At 37.9% G+C, this 14,006-nt stretch overlaps 1 pseudogene; it reads left to right on the top strand.

The window, feature by feature from the left end:
- Positions 1-14,006, top strand: part of LOC140513822 (enhancer of rudimentary homolog pseudogene) — an 86,555-nt pseudogene that overhangs the window by 51,576 nt on the left and 20,973 nt on the right.

Raw genomic sequence — 14,006 nt, 5'->3', positions numbered from 1 at the left:
TTAAAGAGTCTGTTAGGCTTTGGATGTATATGCTCACCCATATTATGATTATTCATCCAATTAATATATGAGACATGTCTAGGTACCCGAATATTGTGTTTGTGTGTGTGTGTGTGTGTGTGTTTGTTTAAATAGGAGTAAGGACTTTTCACATTTGCCTTCTTTGGCCATCCCATTCTCATGTCATACAGAAGAAAAAAAATTGCATCCATTTAGTCGGCTTAAAAAAAAAAGACTGTGGAAATTGTTTTGTGTGTATCTTCCATGACCCATAGGGGAAAACTGGCCAGTTTTCTTCATTTGCAATCAGCCTTGCCTGGATGTAGAAAACATTAAAAGTTATGCAAAATAACGTTTTCCAAGAAGCAAATCTGAATGTTAGCTTCATTTGTGACCATGAAATCTACTGAGAGAGAGAGAGAGAGAGAGAGAGAGAGAGAGAGAGAGAGAGAGAGAGAGAGAGAGAGAGACAGAGAGAGAGTTTAAGAGCCAGTTTTCATGACATACAAAATCAGAAAAAGACAGTTTCCTTTTGGAAAATGAACTTGCTACTGATCTAAAGTCAGAGACAAAGATCCTAATGGTTTTAAATGACCTTACATGTATTTTCCAAATTCATTTCTTGGAATGAACAACTTCCACAAACATATGGACTATAACATCTGAATGGGTGCCTTATGTCAAACCACTTTAAAATCCAATAGCCATCTGAAGAGAGTGGTTAAAATAGACATACATGTAAAATATTAGGGTGTGACTATCTGACCAAGAATTACATTAGACAAAGCCTAAACTGGACTGTCCTGATTTAAATTTGTGGAGCCAAATTCTGTCACTGAATAAACTACTCTTCAGTGTTTCAGATGCCTAATCTCACTGGTGCCAGTGTTGTCTCCAACTGACAAAGATTATTATCCCTCACATTTTAATCTTTGTGATTTTTGTGTCTGGAAAAATCTATTATCTGGTGATCAGTCTTCCCTACCACCTTTGAGCATAATGCTCTTTATTCTCTTCTTTAAATGCATCCTATAAATATTGTGCACTTTGCTAGGACTAAAGAACTAGTTTATTACATCATGAGGTCTATAGTGGTGAGCTTCTCAGTATTTAGCTAGGTTAGTGTTACTCAAAAGTTGTTCTGCCCATGAAAGGCCCATTCTAGGATCCTTTCCAGCTCAGTAGAGACCTCCATAGTTTGTACTCAGTTCTCAATGGCTATAAATTAGGAACAAAGTGGACATGTTATGGCAATTCATTAACAGTAAGACTATGCCTAATTCCAGTGCCATTTTAAAATATTTTGATGCCTTTGTGTGTATGTGCATATGTGTGTGTGTGTGTGTGTGTGTGTGTGTGAGACAGACAGACAGAGACAGAGAGACTTTTCACAGAAGGGAAGGAAGGGAGGGAAGGAGAAAGGGAGGAAGATTTCATTTTTAGAGACTAGTAAACTTTTTAAGAATTTACTCTTCTTTATTCAATAATCAAACTAAGTAAATTGTGGAGCTCAGTAATGATAATAAGTGAGAACATTTATTCCCTTTAATTCAGCAAATATTTATCAAGTGCCTACTATGTGCAAGGCACTATGCTAAGTAATAGGTATAAAAAGACAAAAATGAAACAGACCCTGCCTTCAAAGAACTTATATTCCAATGTGGGGAGGAGTTTGCAACATGTATGTAGAGAAGTAAACAAAAAAAATTAGGCAAAGAAATATAAACTAATTCCAAGGGGGAAAGACTGCTAATATCTAGGGGACTTGGCAATAATATACAAAACTTCCATATGCATTGTTGCTCTAGCATCTTCCTCATGCGGTAAGGAAAACTATTTGGATAGTCATCAGTTTCATTTGTTTGCATGGTGAAGCAATAGAGGAAAGGACTTGGATTTGCTGAAACTGACTGAAGAAGTAGATTCTCACATGCAGTGGTCTATTGTAATGATGTGAAGGGCCATTAAAAACCTCTAAGGTTGTTGTCTTTGACCTTAGATTAGCAGGCTTCAGAGTCAGGAAGCTCCAGGTTCAACTCCTGCCTCTGGTACTAGTATATGACACTCCACAAGTAATAACCTCTCGGAGGTCCCCCACACCCGCAGTTTTCTAGGGTTTTAAATTTCTGAACAACTATCATTCTGGTTGGGTAGAGTGAGTTTCCTAACCAGATGAATGAAACCACCCCCACCCCCCAAATGTGTTTATAGTGCAAGCTATCTATGAATTCTGATATGGGTGGAAGATCCAATTGAATATGAGTTCTTCCAGGACAGGGATTGTTTTTCATTTTTGCATTTGTATCTATCCCTAGCCTAACCATAACTTGCTTGTAGTGGAAGCTTAATAAATGCTTGTGGAGTGGAGCTGAATTGAACTGAAGCATAGGAAACTAAACCAAAGTTGCTGGGGGTGAGGGTGGGAGTAGAATGGAAAGGTCAAACCAGTTTCTATTTTTAGTAGGTATAGAGTAGGGAGACAAGTGTACTAAGTGGGTTTGTACAAGGATAAAACATTTCTTAACAACAACCACTTCACCATAACATTTTTTTTTTTCAAAATCATTGTTGGGCTACTACATAGATATTGTAGGCAGCTAGGTGACAGAGGATAGAGCCCTGGTCTCAGTCAGGAGGACTTGAGTTCAAATCTGCCTCAGATGCTTACTAGCTATGTGACCCTGAATAAGTCATTTAACCTTGTTTGCCTCAGTTACTCATCTGTAAACTGAACTAGAGAAGGAAATGGCAAATCACTCCAGTATCTCTGCCAAGAAAACCTCAAATGGAGTCACAGAGAGTCAGACACATGACTAAAATGACTCAACAACAATGAGTAGATATACATTGAAAACAGGATACATAAATCCTAATCTGAGTTTGACTACTAATTTGAAAGTACATTTGCAACTGATCACCAAGGAGCGTGTTAGTTTGCTCTTGCTGGGCTTCTACCGTTTGGTTTGAGAATTGAATTACCTAGTAATGTCTATAGATCAGGTGTAAGAAGACCTTGAAATTTTTGTAGACATGGTGAACTGGAATACATCATTCCACTAATTTCTCTACCTAAAAGATGCCATCTGGAAGACATTGTTTATAAAGTATACCACACCTCTCAGCTTCAGTTTCCTCATCTATAAAATAAGAAATAATGGGTTGAAAAAGATGGTCTCTAAGGTCCCTGACTCTAAACCTGTGATTCTGTAATATCTCTCTCTCTCTCTCTCTCTCTCTCTCTCTCTCTCTCTCTCTCTCTCTCTCTCTCTCTCTCTCTCTCTCTCTCTCCTCCTCCTCCTCCTCCTCCTCCCCCCCTTTCCACTCTCCCTCTGATGAGATCTTCAAATAGTATAGTCCTTCAGAGTTTCACAGTACCATATTCATTCAAAATTGACTAATAATACTTGCTATCTTTAATGCTTTAAAGTTTACAAAATGTTCCATTACAAAATTCCTTGATGTCATCATAATTAGCTATCATTCCATCTCCCCCTGAGCCTCATTTCTCCTAAACCTATTCTTTATCCTCAAGAGAACCTCTAGCCTCTCTACCCCTCCCTGTTCTCCCAGGCTCCATTCTGGCTTTGCTTTCCTCCTTTCCAAATATTGATTCTACAGATAACCAATTCAAATCCCTATTGTCCCTTCCTGTCAATTCCCTGCCCTCTTATCTATTGCACTCATACCTAAGCAAACTGTAACCTCAGATTACCCTTACCACCCGCGTCCACTCCTACTCAAGGACCACTGAAGGATGTTGGTGGAAGTCAAGAAACCACATTGTTTGAATCTGTTACAACTTTACATAATTTAATCTCAACTGGGATTTCACTATATCAATATTATTCCTTTACACATCCTTAATAGCTTCTCCCATCCACCTCAGTGGTTGTTTCAGATTTTCTCTTCTCGCCTCAAAGGTCCCACAACACTCTTTCCCCTTTCCTCTTAGCATAGTACTTTCCCTTATATTTTATTGAGAAAATATCTTAATAAAAGCTTATTGAATTGAAGGAAGAGGAGTGCATTGCGGAGGTTCACCAAAGATGATAAGGAACCATTATACTCATCAGAAGACGTGAAAACTGTTTTATTTTTGCTCTGATTAGTCACATGTCTTTCTCCCACTATGGCTGAAAATTCTTTGCTTCTGTTCTACCATTTCATCTTTGGGATTTAAGATTTATGTATATATTTAGTGGCTTGGGATTTAAGATGTATGTATTAATTTTAGGATTGAAGGATACTAAACATTCTCTTGTGGGCATTATTTACTTCTAGCTAGTATTAATATATTAGTGTATGTAAAATGTAGATACACAAAATAGATCAGTTCTGTAATCAGTTGCTTCATCCAAGAATTTCTTGCAATTAAATCCATTGAGTGCCTGCATAGACCTTGGCCTAAAGGGCCCAAGGTCTCCCACTGCATCCTGGGTCATCTCCAGTCATTCTGATGAATATCTGGTCATTGGATTCCGGTGGTTCTGGAGGAGAAGTGAGGCTGGTGCCCTGCACAGCCCTCCCTCACTCAAAACAAAATCAAGTGCAAGTCATGTCATCACTTCTCTGATGGCATGGTCTTCTTTGGCAATGAAGGACAAACACAACAATCGAGAAAACAGAAGCCATTCACTCAAAACTCACTCTTCTCCCCAACTTTCCATCTCCAAATGCTTTGACATTATCCTCTTTTTCTTATTTTATTCTAGTCTCTAATGAATAGGGGACCTTTTGCCTCACCAAAGCCAATCCCTCAACTCTGGATTTTACCCTTTCTAGGCTTTTCTTTCTGAAAAAATCACTTCCACAATCAATCCACTTCCCTCTAAATTCAAATACCTTCCAATCTACCAGCTTCTTCCCTGCTACTTATAGATCTGCTCAGTTCTAATCCTTCCTTAAAAATACATGAGTTGACCTTACCATCCCTTCAAACCAACATCCTGTATCTTCCATCTCCCATACAAACTTCTAGAAAAAAATGTCTATTCTTATTGTCTCCATTTCTTTTCATATACTCCTCAAACTCTTGCAATTTGACCTGATTTCTTTGCTCAGCTGAAACTGTGCTCTCCAAAGATTTTATATTTACAAAATCCAGTGATCTTTTCTCAGTCCTAATCATCTCTTCAACATTTAACATTATTGATGACTCCTTCTTCCTGGGAATCATTTTCTGGGTTTTCATAAGAAAACCTCATTCTTTTCCTACTTTCTCTTGATCTCCCATTGCTATATTTCCATCCATGTCCTGACTCCCTAACTGTGGGTGGGCTTCAACCTATATTCCCAGACTTATTACACATTATTCATATTCAAATTCCAGTCAAGATGGTCAACTTGCAATGCTTCACAGATAACATTTCATTTTTCATCCTTATACCTTTTTATAGATAGTCCAGCATTCCTGTAATTTATTCCCTTCCCACCTTCCCTTCATACACCTCCTACATCAGACTTTCTCTGATCATCCAAGATTATCTCAGGGTGCCATGCAACCATAAAATTGTCTGTCTTTCTTGCTTATGTAACTTTCTGGATCTAAAATTTTGGATTTGAAGATTATAGATCCAGAGCCAAAAGAGATTCCAGAAGCCATATCATCTAAATCTTTCACATTTTAAATGTGGAAACCAAGGCTCAGAAAGCTTAAATGATTTGCTTCAGAGTTAACAGAACTTATATAATATGTTATGCCATAAGTTATGTTCTGCATATAATAGAAGAATATAACAGAGCTAAATCTTGGTCCTCTGACTCCAGAGACAATGTTCTTTCTACTTACTCTCTGTGTGATCTTGGGAAAAATTCCTTAATTTCTCTGAGCCTTAGTTCCCTCATCTATAAAATGAGAGGGTTGGACTAGATGGTTTCTGAGGTTCCTTCCAGCTCTCGAGCTATGATCCTATGATTCATTTTGTGATATTACATCATAGTAATAGATTGGATTTGTTCTGGGGGAAGGGTCCCTAGCCCCCTGGCCCCTCAGCCTCCACCCAAATCATTCCATATTTTCTTTGTACATAACCCATATCCTTTCTCCCACTAGAGTGTTTGCTCCTTGAGGTCAAGGGCTCTTTCACTTTGTCACTGACTATTTAATGTTGACCACAATGCCTATATATAACACATTACAATCAGCCAGTATTCATTAAAAGCAATGTTATATAATATATATTATAATTATAATATATATATCAGTACTATGTATTTCATGTATATAATGTAAATTATTTCATTTAGGCATTGAAACAACTTTGTGTGCCATACACTACAAGTATTCCTTTCCTCATTTTACAGAAGAGGAGCTAGAGGGTCAGAGAGCCATTTGGCTGTTTTTTTATCCACACAGATCATAAGTAACTGAGGCAGAATCCAGTTTTTTCTCAATTCTAAGTCAAATATTCCATCAGCCTCTCCACACTGGCCCATCTTTACATGCATTATCTCGCTCATTTCTCACAGTAACATTGATATGGCTGGTTCAAGTATTCCACCAAGAAACAGACTCCAAGAAGTCTTGTCAAGGTTACATGACTAATAAGTAGAGGGGGCCAGAACTTGAAACAGGTCTTCTGTCTCCAAACCAGCACACTTTCTCCTCTCCCATAGGACTTCACTTAAATGATGTGTGCTTTCTATTTAAAGAGGAAATTCCAAACACTTAATTATTCTGTGATTTCTTTCATTCTTTTTTTAAAAAAAATTAAACGTTTTTATTTAACGTTTTGAATTCCAAATTCTCTCCCTCTCTCTCTCTCCTTCCACACCCCAGATAGTGAACAATCAGATGTAACTTATGCATGTGCAGTTATGTAAAACATTTCCATAGTAGCCATTTTGTGTGTGTCCTTGGTTGCTGAAGAAGACCATACCATCAGAGAAATAATGACATGACTTGCACTTGACTTTGTTTTGAGTGAGGGAGGGCTGTGCAGGCCACCAGCCTCACTTCTCCTCCAGAGCCATCTGAATCCAGTGACCAGATATTCATCAGGATGACTAGAGATGGCCCAGGATGAGGCAGTTGGGGTGAAGTGACTTGACCAAGGTCACACAGCTAGTGCGGGTCAAGTGTCTGAGGTGAGATTTGACTCCTGTACTGGTGCTCTATCCACTGCACCACCTAGCTGCTCCTCAAGCCATTTTGTACAAGAAGACTAGAATAAAAAGAAAGAAAGAAAGTGAAAAAATAGCCTGCTTCATTCTGTATTCAATGCATATCAGTTCTCTCTCGGTGAATAGTATGCTTCTCCATTAGTCCTTTGGGATTGTCTTGGATCACTGTATTGCTGAGAGTAGTTAAGTCATTCACTGTTCTTTATTGGACAATACTGCTGTCACTGCATACAATGTACTTCTGGTTCTGTTCATTTCACTATGCATTAGTTCATGTAAGCCTTTCTAAGTTTTCCTGAAATCATCCTGCTCGTTATTTTGAACAGCACAATAATATTCCGTTACAATCATATAGCACAGCTTGTTTGGCCATTCCCCAATTGATGAGCATCCCTTTGGTTTCCTTTTCTTAACCACCACAGAAAGTTGCTATAAATATTTTTGTGTGGATGGGTCGTTTACCCTTTCCTGGACATCTTTGATATCCTTCATTCTTAGGAGGATCTAGTCTAAAAACTGTCTGAGCCTCACCATCATTGTGGTTGCTGTTGGTAATAACAGGATTGTTTTATGTTATTATTCTAGGACCATAAAGATTAGTGTACCTGATCCTACTCGAAGGAGAGGAATGGAAAAATTGGGCAAGAAAATAAGGACACAAACTACATGCTGCCCAAAATCCTCTCATTGGTCAGATACATATCTAGAAAGGAAGATGGTATTTGCTTGTTTACATATTTTATATTTACACTTTTCATTACTACTATTGTAGAAGCCACCTTTAAGAAACCGTGACTTTCCAGAGATTAAATTAACTCCTTGACTTTGGGTCCAAGGAGTCCATGCTTAGATTTCAGAGAGTCTATGAACTTTTTTTTCATATTTTGATAACTGTATTTCAATTTAATTGGGTTTCTTTTTAAACCTGTGTGTTTTATTTTATGTATTCAAAAAGCATTATCCTGAGAAAGGGTCCATAAGTTTCCCCAGATTGACCCAGGGAACCACGACAGAAAAAAGGGTTAAGAACTACTGCCATACACATTTGTCTTTTTTGAATTTAGGGACCTCACAGACTGTGGTCATTCTCATTAAAGCTGGGCTGTGATTAATCATTTGTTTCTAGACCTAGTGATTCAATCCTCGCTCACAAACAAGGTATTATCCAAAGAATCTGTCTCATTTTTGGTGTCTTGGTATGTCGCTGAGGAACAGCTTGTTCTAAGATGGGTAAACATAATTTATATTCTACTTCATTCTGTCTACAAAGGGCATTAAAAACATGATTAAAAAGGGAGTGTGTAAGAGGTAGAAAGAGACAGAGTCAAGAGACAGAAAAAGACTATGGAGAGGGGGGAGAAGATTCTTTCTACACTCTCTTGGCTGAAAGACTGGCTCATATGGAATATGATTTCTCTTTAAAAAAAGACAAAAATGTAAACTGTGGACTCCTTACTGCTTACATCGGAGGTATACGTGTGTGTGTTCTATCTAAACTAACCATTCATTTGCTAATGTTTGTAAGAGTTTTGTGAACTTTGGGATATATACTCAAGCAATGGTGCCCTTGGAGGTATGATCAAAAAGGGAAGGAATTTAGGGTAAGAGATAATAATTTAGAATCACGTCCATGAAATGTGAGGAAATTATCAAGATTTAAACTGAGTCACATTCTTTTTGATATAGATGATTATGTATGCACAAAGTTCAGAAAGTTCATCTATACCATATAATTTGGATCCAAACATTTTCCCCAGTCTCCATATATTCTACAGCACTTGTCTGTACATCAGAGAAGGAACCAAAATTGAGAATATTTTCAACAAAAGTATTGTTATTCTTAGGGAAAGAATTCTAGGTGATCAGAAGGGCATCTCCTGAAAAAAACAGCTTCCAAGTTTCCTATGTTGTTATTGTTGAGTAGTTTTTCCAGTCATGTTCCTATTTGGGGTTTTCTTGGCAAAGATGCTGAAATGATTTCCCATTTCCTTTTCTAGTTTGTATTACAGATGAAGAAACTGAGACAGAGTTAAGTGACTTGCTCAGGGTCACACAGCTAGTAAGTGTCTGAGGCCAGATTTGAATTCAGAAAGATAAGTCTTCCCGCCTCCAAGCCTGGTGCTCTATCCACTGCACCACCTAACTACCTCAGATTTCTTATAGATCCTCTCAAAGGCACTCCTTCATGCTACTGGAATGAAGGACCCTGGGAAGGGACTCTTCCCTTAGACCATATACCATCCATTATTACAATGTAATATCACAGAATGGATCATTGGATAACAGCTCTGAAGCTGGAAGGAACTTCAGAGACCATCTTGTCAAACCCCTTCCTTTTACAAATGAGAAAATTGAGGCTCAGAGAAGTTAAGGGAGTTTTCCCAAGTTCATAGAGATAATAAACAGAAAGAACACTGGCTCTGAAGTCAGAGGACCAAGGTTCAACTCCTGAGTTTTACATTAACTATACTACAACTTGGAGCAAGTCATTTAACCTCCATGGCCTCAGTTTCCTCATTGGTTTGGACTATATGGCTGCTTGGGTCATTTGACTCTGGATCTATAATATTCAGATCCAGAAAGTAATAGAAACAAGGAAGACAGATTGTATAATAACATGGCACCCCTGATAATCTTTTCTAATTTTGTTTTTTTAACTCATCTAATTTTCTCCAAACTTACCTTTCTCTCAGATATCCTGTTGGCTAACAAATGTAAACAAGCACCCAGAAGCACTTCTCACTTGCCACAGCTAGCTGGTGTTGTGAAGAGAGCACTAAGCCTAGTCAGGAAGACCTGAGCTCAAATATGACCTGAGACAGCTATTAGCTGTATGATCCTGGGTAAGTCACTTAACCCTTCTTTGAGTTGGTTTCCTCATCTGTAAAAGGAGATAATAACACCTAACTCCCAAGTTGTTGTGAGGATCAAACTAGATAATATTTGTAAAGCTCTTGGCACGATACCTGGCACATATTAGGTGATGCTATATAACTGCTCGCTATTATTATTCTCATTAATTATGTGCATATAGACTAGATCTTTTGCCTACTCCCTGAAGACTCCTCTACCAAAACTGCCCACCAGATTTTTCCAGGGTCTTGTCGTTAGTGTCTAAAATACTGATATTGCTCTGTTGAAAGGCATTGGAACCCAGAGCTACCACAAATCCAGTGCTTGAAACATGAGTAAAACATATAATCTTCCATCACCCCTAATATTTACTCTTCCCATTCTCCCACAAATCCAGGCACAGCACCCCTACCGTATTACCTCAGAGACTGCCAGGTTCCAACACCAATCACTACTGTCAAGAGAACATCTGTTAAACTCGGAGACAGGAGTGTCAATGAATGGTTGCAGACAGCTGCACTGTCTTCTTTGCACAGCTGTCTGCATTGCCCATCATTTTCAACCCTAACCACTCACCAGATAGGTGTTTGTGGGTTAATTAGTATTAAAGAGTATTTTAGCAAATATAACCATCACAGAATTAGGCTCTAAGTTCCCCCTGATACAGACTAAATTCTGGGAGGTGGGGGAAGACTTTGGAGTGACAAGACATTTTAATCAAAGCTTAATTTTTGAATAATATTCAAGTAGTTTTAAATAGAGACATTCTGCTATTTTCACCAAACCACTATGTAAAGAAAGAGATATATACATCTTATTCATATGTATAAGTTATGGACAGGTACTTTGATGTGCAACACCTCTTAAACTTCTTAAATTTAAATATGGGGTCATGAAAAAATTGACAACATTAAAAGTTTTCTGAATGCACAAAGACCAAAAATTAATTAAAAATCAGACATGAATCTGAGGTGCTTCTGTCGGTGCTTGCCTGTCTTGCATTGGGTAACTTTACCGTAGCCTCAGACCACTCAATGCCAAGGAGTACTGCCTAAATGCGAAAAGGGGTCCAGTAGAGAAAGCTTAAGAAGCCCTGTTATAAGAGAACAAATATTACAATTTGCATGGATGAAGGTAATTTCCACACAGGAAATCATGAACTCATGATACATTGTTTTATATATATGTGTGTGTGTGTGTGTGTGTGTGTGTGTGTGTGTGTGTGTGTGTGTGTGTGTGTAATGTTTCTAATACATTTTTACTAAAATGTTATGTGTTCTTTTCCTAAGTTTTTCTTCTTTATAGCTCTCAGATGTGACTAGAAGGTACAATAGCTTAAGAACCAGATTTTGGGATCAGGAAGACCTGAGTGCAAATCCTGCCTCAGTCACAGTTTACTAAACCTTAAGTCGATTGACCCTTCTTAGACTCAGTTCCCTCACATGTAAAACAGACATAATAAGACACTTTTTTGAAGTTTAAAGCATCGTATAAATATTAACTGTTATTTCCATCTTTGAGTATTTTATAGGTCCTTGTCTTGAATTTTGTTAGATTCACATTTTAACTACAGAAAGCTTTTTATTGTGTCAGTTGTGTTAAAAAACCAAAGAAAATTTTATCTACTCATGGAATCCTAAAATTTTAGGGTATCATCTAGATGTATTTTCACAAGATTTTTCAAGGAAAAGTACTGAGAAGCAGACTGGAAAGAAACACAAAGACTTTAATCCCAGATTTGCCTCAAGCATTTACTGAGTATATGCTAATAAATATGGAATTAAGGTCATGTCAACACTATTTCAACACAACCAATCAAAATCATGAAGATCTTACCAGTTACTCATAGGGGTTGTTTAAAGGCATCAGGAAGTAGACTGGAGATGGCATGTTTGGAGACTGGCTTGTGAGTGACAGAGGAAGAAACACAGATGGAGAACTAACATTGGTGTGAAGGACTTTATTGACCAAGAAAGGGGTTCATTAACCTATATGAAAAGGAAAAGATGAACTATAATATGGGCTTATATGGAATCAAAGACTGATTCTAGGAGAGTCAGTCTGTTTGCAGGAGCTTGGGGAAAGTGAACGATGAGGGAGATTCAGAGTATTTCTACCAGAAAAACAAATAAAGGGAAGAAGTTAAGAAAAGTCGATAAGACAAGCGGAAGTTGTACAGTCCTGAAGTGAGTACATGAGGAGCCTGGGTCCTCACGTAGGTGCGTATGTATGCATGTGTATATATGCATATATATATATATATATATATGCATATATATGTACACACATATTTTGGGATGTGCTGTAAATAATAATATGATAACACTATTTATAATTCTATAATAATATTTATTAATAGCCAACATTTACATACCATCTAGCATATACCAAACCCTTTACTATTATTATCTCATCTGATCTTCCCTAAAACCCTGGGAGGTAGGTGTTATTAGCATCCTTATTTTACAAATTGGGAAACTGAGGCAAACCGAGATGAAATAACTTACCCAGAGTCACATAGCTAATAGGTGTCTGAGGGCAAATTTGAACTCAAGTCTCCCTGACTTTAGATCTGGTACTCTATCCCCTGTTCCACTAGCTGCCCCTATGTTAGCATAGAGATCAATGATAAGAGAGTGTTAATCAGATTTATCTCAGATCTCTTATCTAAATAGACTACTTCCTGAACTTTCCTAGTCGGTTTTAGAAAGATGTTGTCCACATGGTATTGGAGGACCTTGAGTATAAGATATCTATATCTATAAGTAGCAAGTTTATGACATGTCACCAAAGGTCAACTCATCATCTCCCCTCTAAAAGTCCCCCTTTCCCTGACTTCCCCATTTCCACTGATGGCTTCCTCATCCCTCTGACTTGAAAGCTTAGAATCATCTTTGACTCTTCTTCCTCCCCTTACTCAATCAATCATTTATTAAGTGTTCATTATATGCCAAACACCGTGCTAAAAGCTGGAGCTACAGGTACAAAGAATAAAACAATCCCTTCTCACAATAGGCTTATATTTTAATGGAGGAGATAATAAGCATGCCCTAAAGTATAAACATTAAGTTCAACACAAATAGATACAAATATAAATGAATACAAATATATACAAAATTGTTAAATATAAAGTAGCTTGGAAGAGAAAACACTGGTTGCGGGGAGGGGGGGCGAGTAGAGAAACGATTTATTCAGAAGATAATACCTGGTCTGTATTTTAAAGGAAGGCACTCTGTGAGATGGAGGCCAGAAGGGAGTGCATCTCAAGCATGGGAGACCACCAGAACAATGACAGCAAAGGGGAGATGAAATATCATGTGTGAAGAACAGAAAGAAGACCAGTTGGGCATGAATAAAGAGTGGAGGGAGGTGGGGAGTAATGGCCAATAAGGTTAGAAAAATAGGCTGCCAAACAGCTGTCAACTCTAGGACTCACCTATGCAATTTAGATGTTTTTCTCCACTCATACAATTACCACCCCTCACCCACCTCCTTTCTTAGACTATTGTAATATATAATCTTTTAACTGGTTTCCCTGCCTCCAATCTCTCCCCTCCAACCCAGCCAAACAAAGCTGCCAAAATAATTTTCCTTATGTATAATATCTGAACATAGCACTCTCCTGCTCAAGAAATTGAAGTGGCTCCCTATTACCTGTTAATAACATTTTCTCCATCCATCAATTATTTGCTGTGAGAACTAGAGCAAGAGCTAAAACCTGAGATTGAGCCTAAGAGAAATGAAAATGGAGCACTCTGAAGAAGAAAAAAGAATGGAGAGAGGGAGTAAAAATAAATTAATTTTGTTTTCAATTAAGTTTTATGAATACTTTTAAAAATATCTTATGATCATAGATTTAGAACTTGGAAGGAACTTCAGAAGCCATCTACTGCAATCCCCTCAATTTAGAGATGAGGAAAATGAAGCCCAGAGAGCCTAAAGAACTTGCCCAAGGCCACATTGCCATTTCTGGCTATGCCCCCTACACACACGCATGCACGCACATGCACATGCACACGCAAACACACACA

This window comes from Notamacropus eugenii, chromosome 7 (assembly GCF_028372415.1).
Source record: "Notamacropus eugenii isolate mMacEug1 chromosome 7, mMacEug1.pri_v2, whole genome shotgun sequence".
Classification (NCBI taxonomy): Eukaryota; Metazoa; Chordata; class Mammalia; order Diprotodontia; family Macropodidae; genus Notamacropus; species Notamacropus eugenii.
The sequence above is the reverse complement of the archived record's forward strand: the minus strand, read 5'-3'. Positions and strand labels throughout refer to the sequence as shown.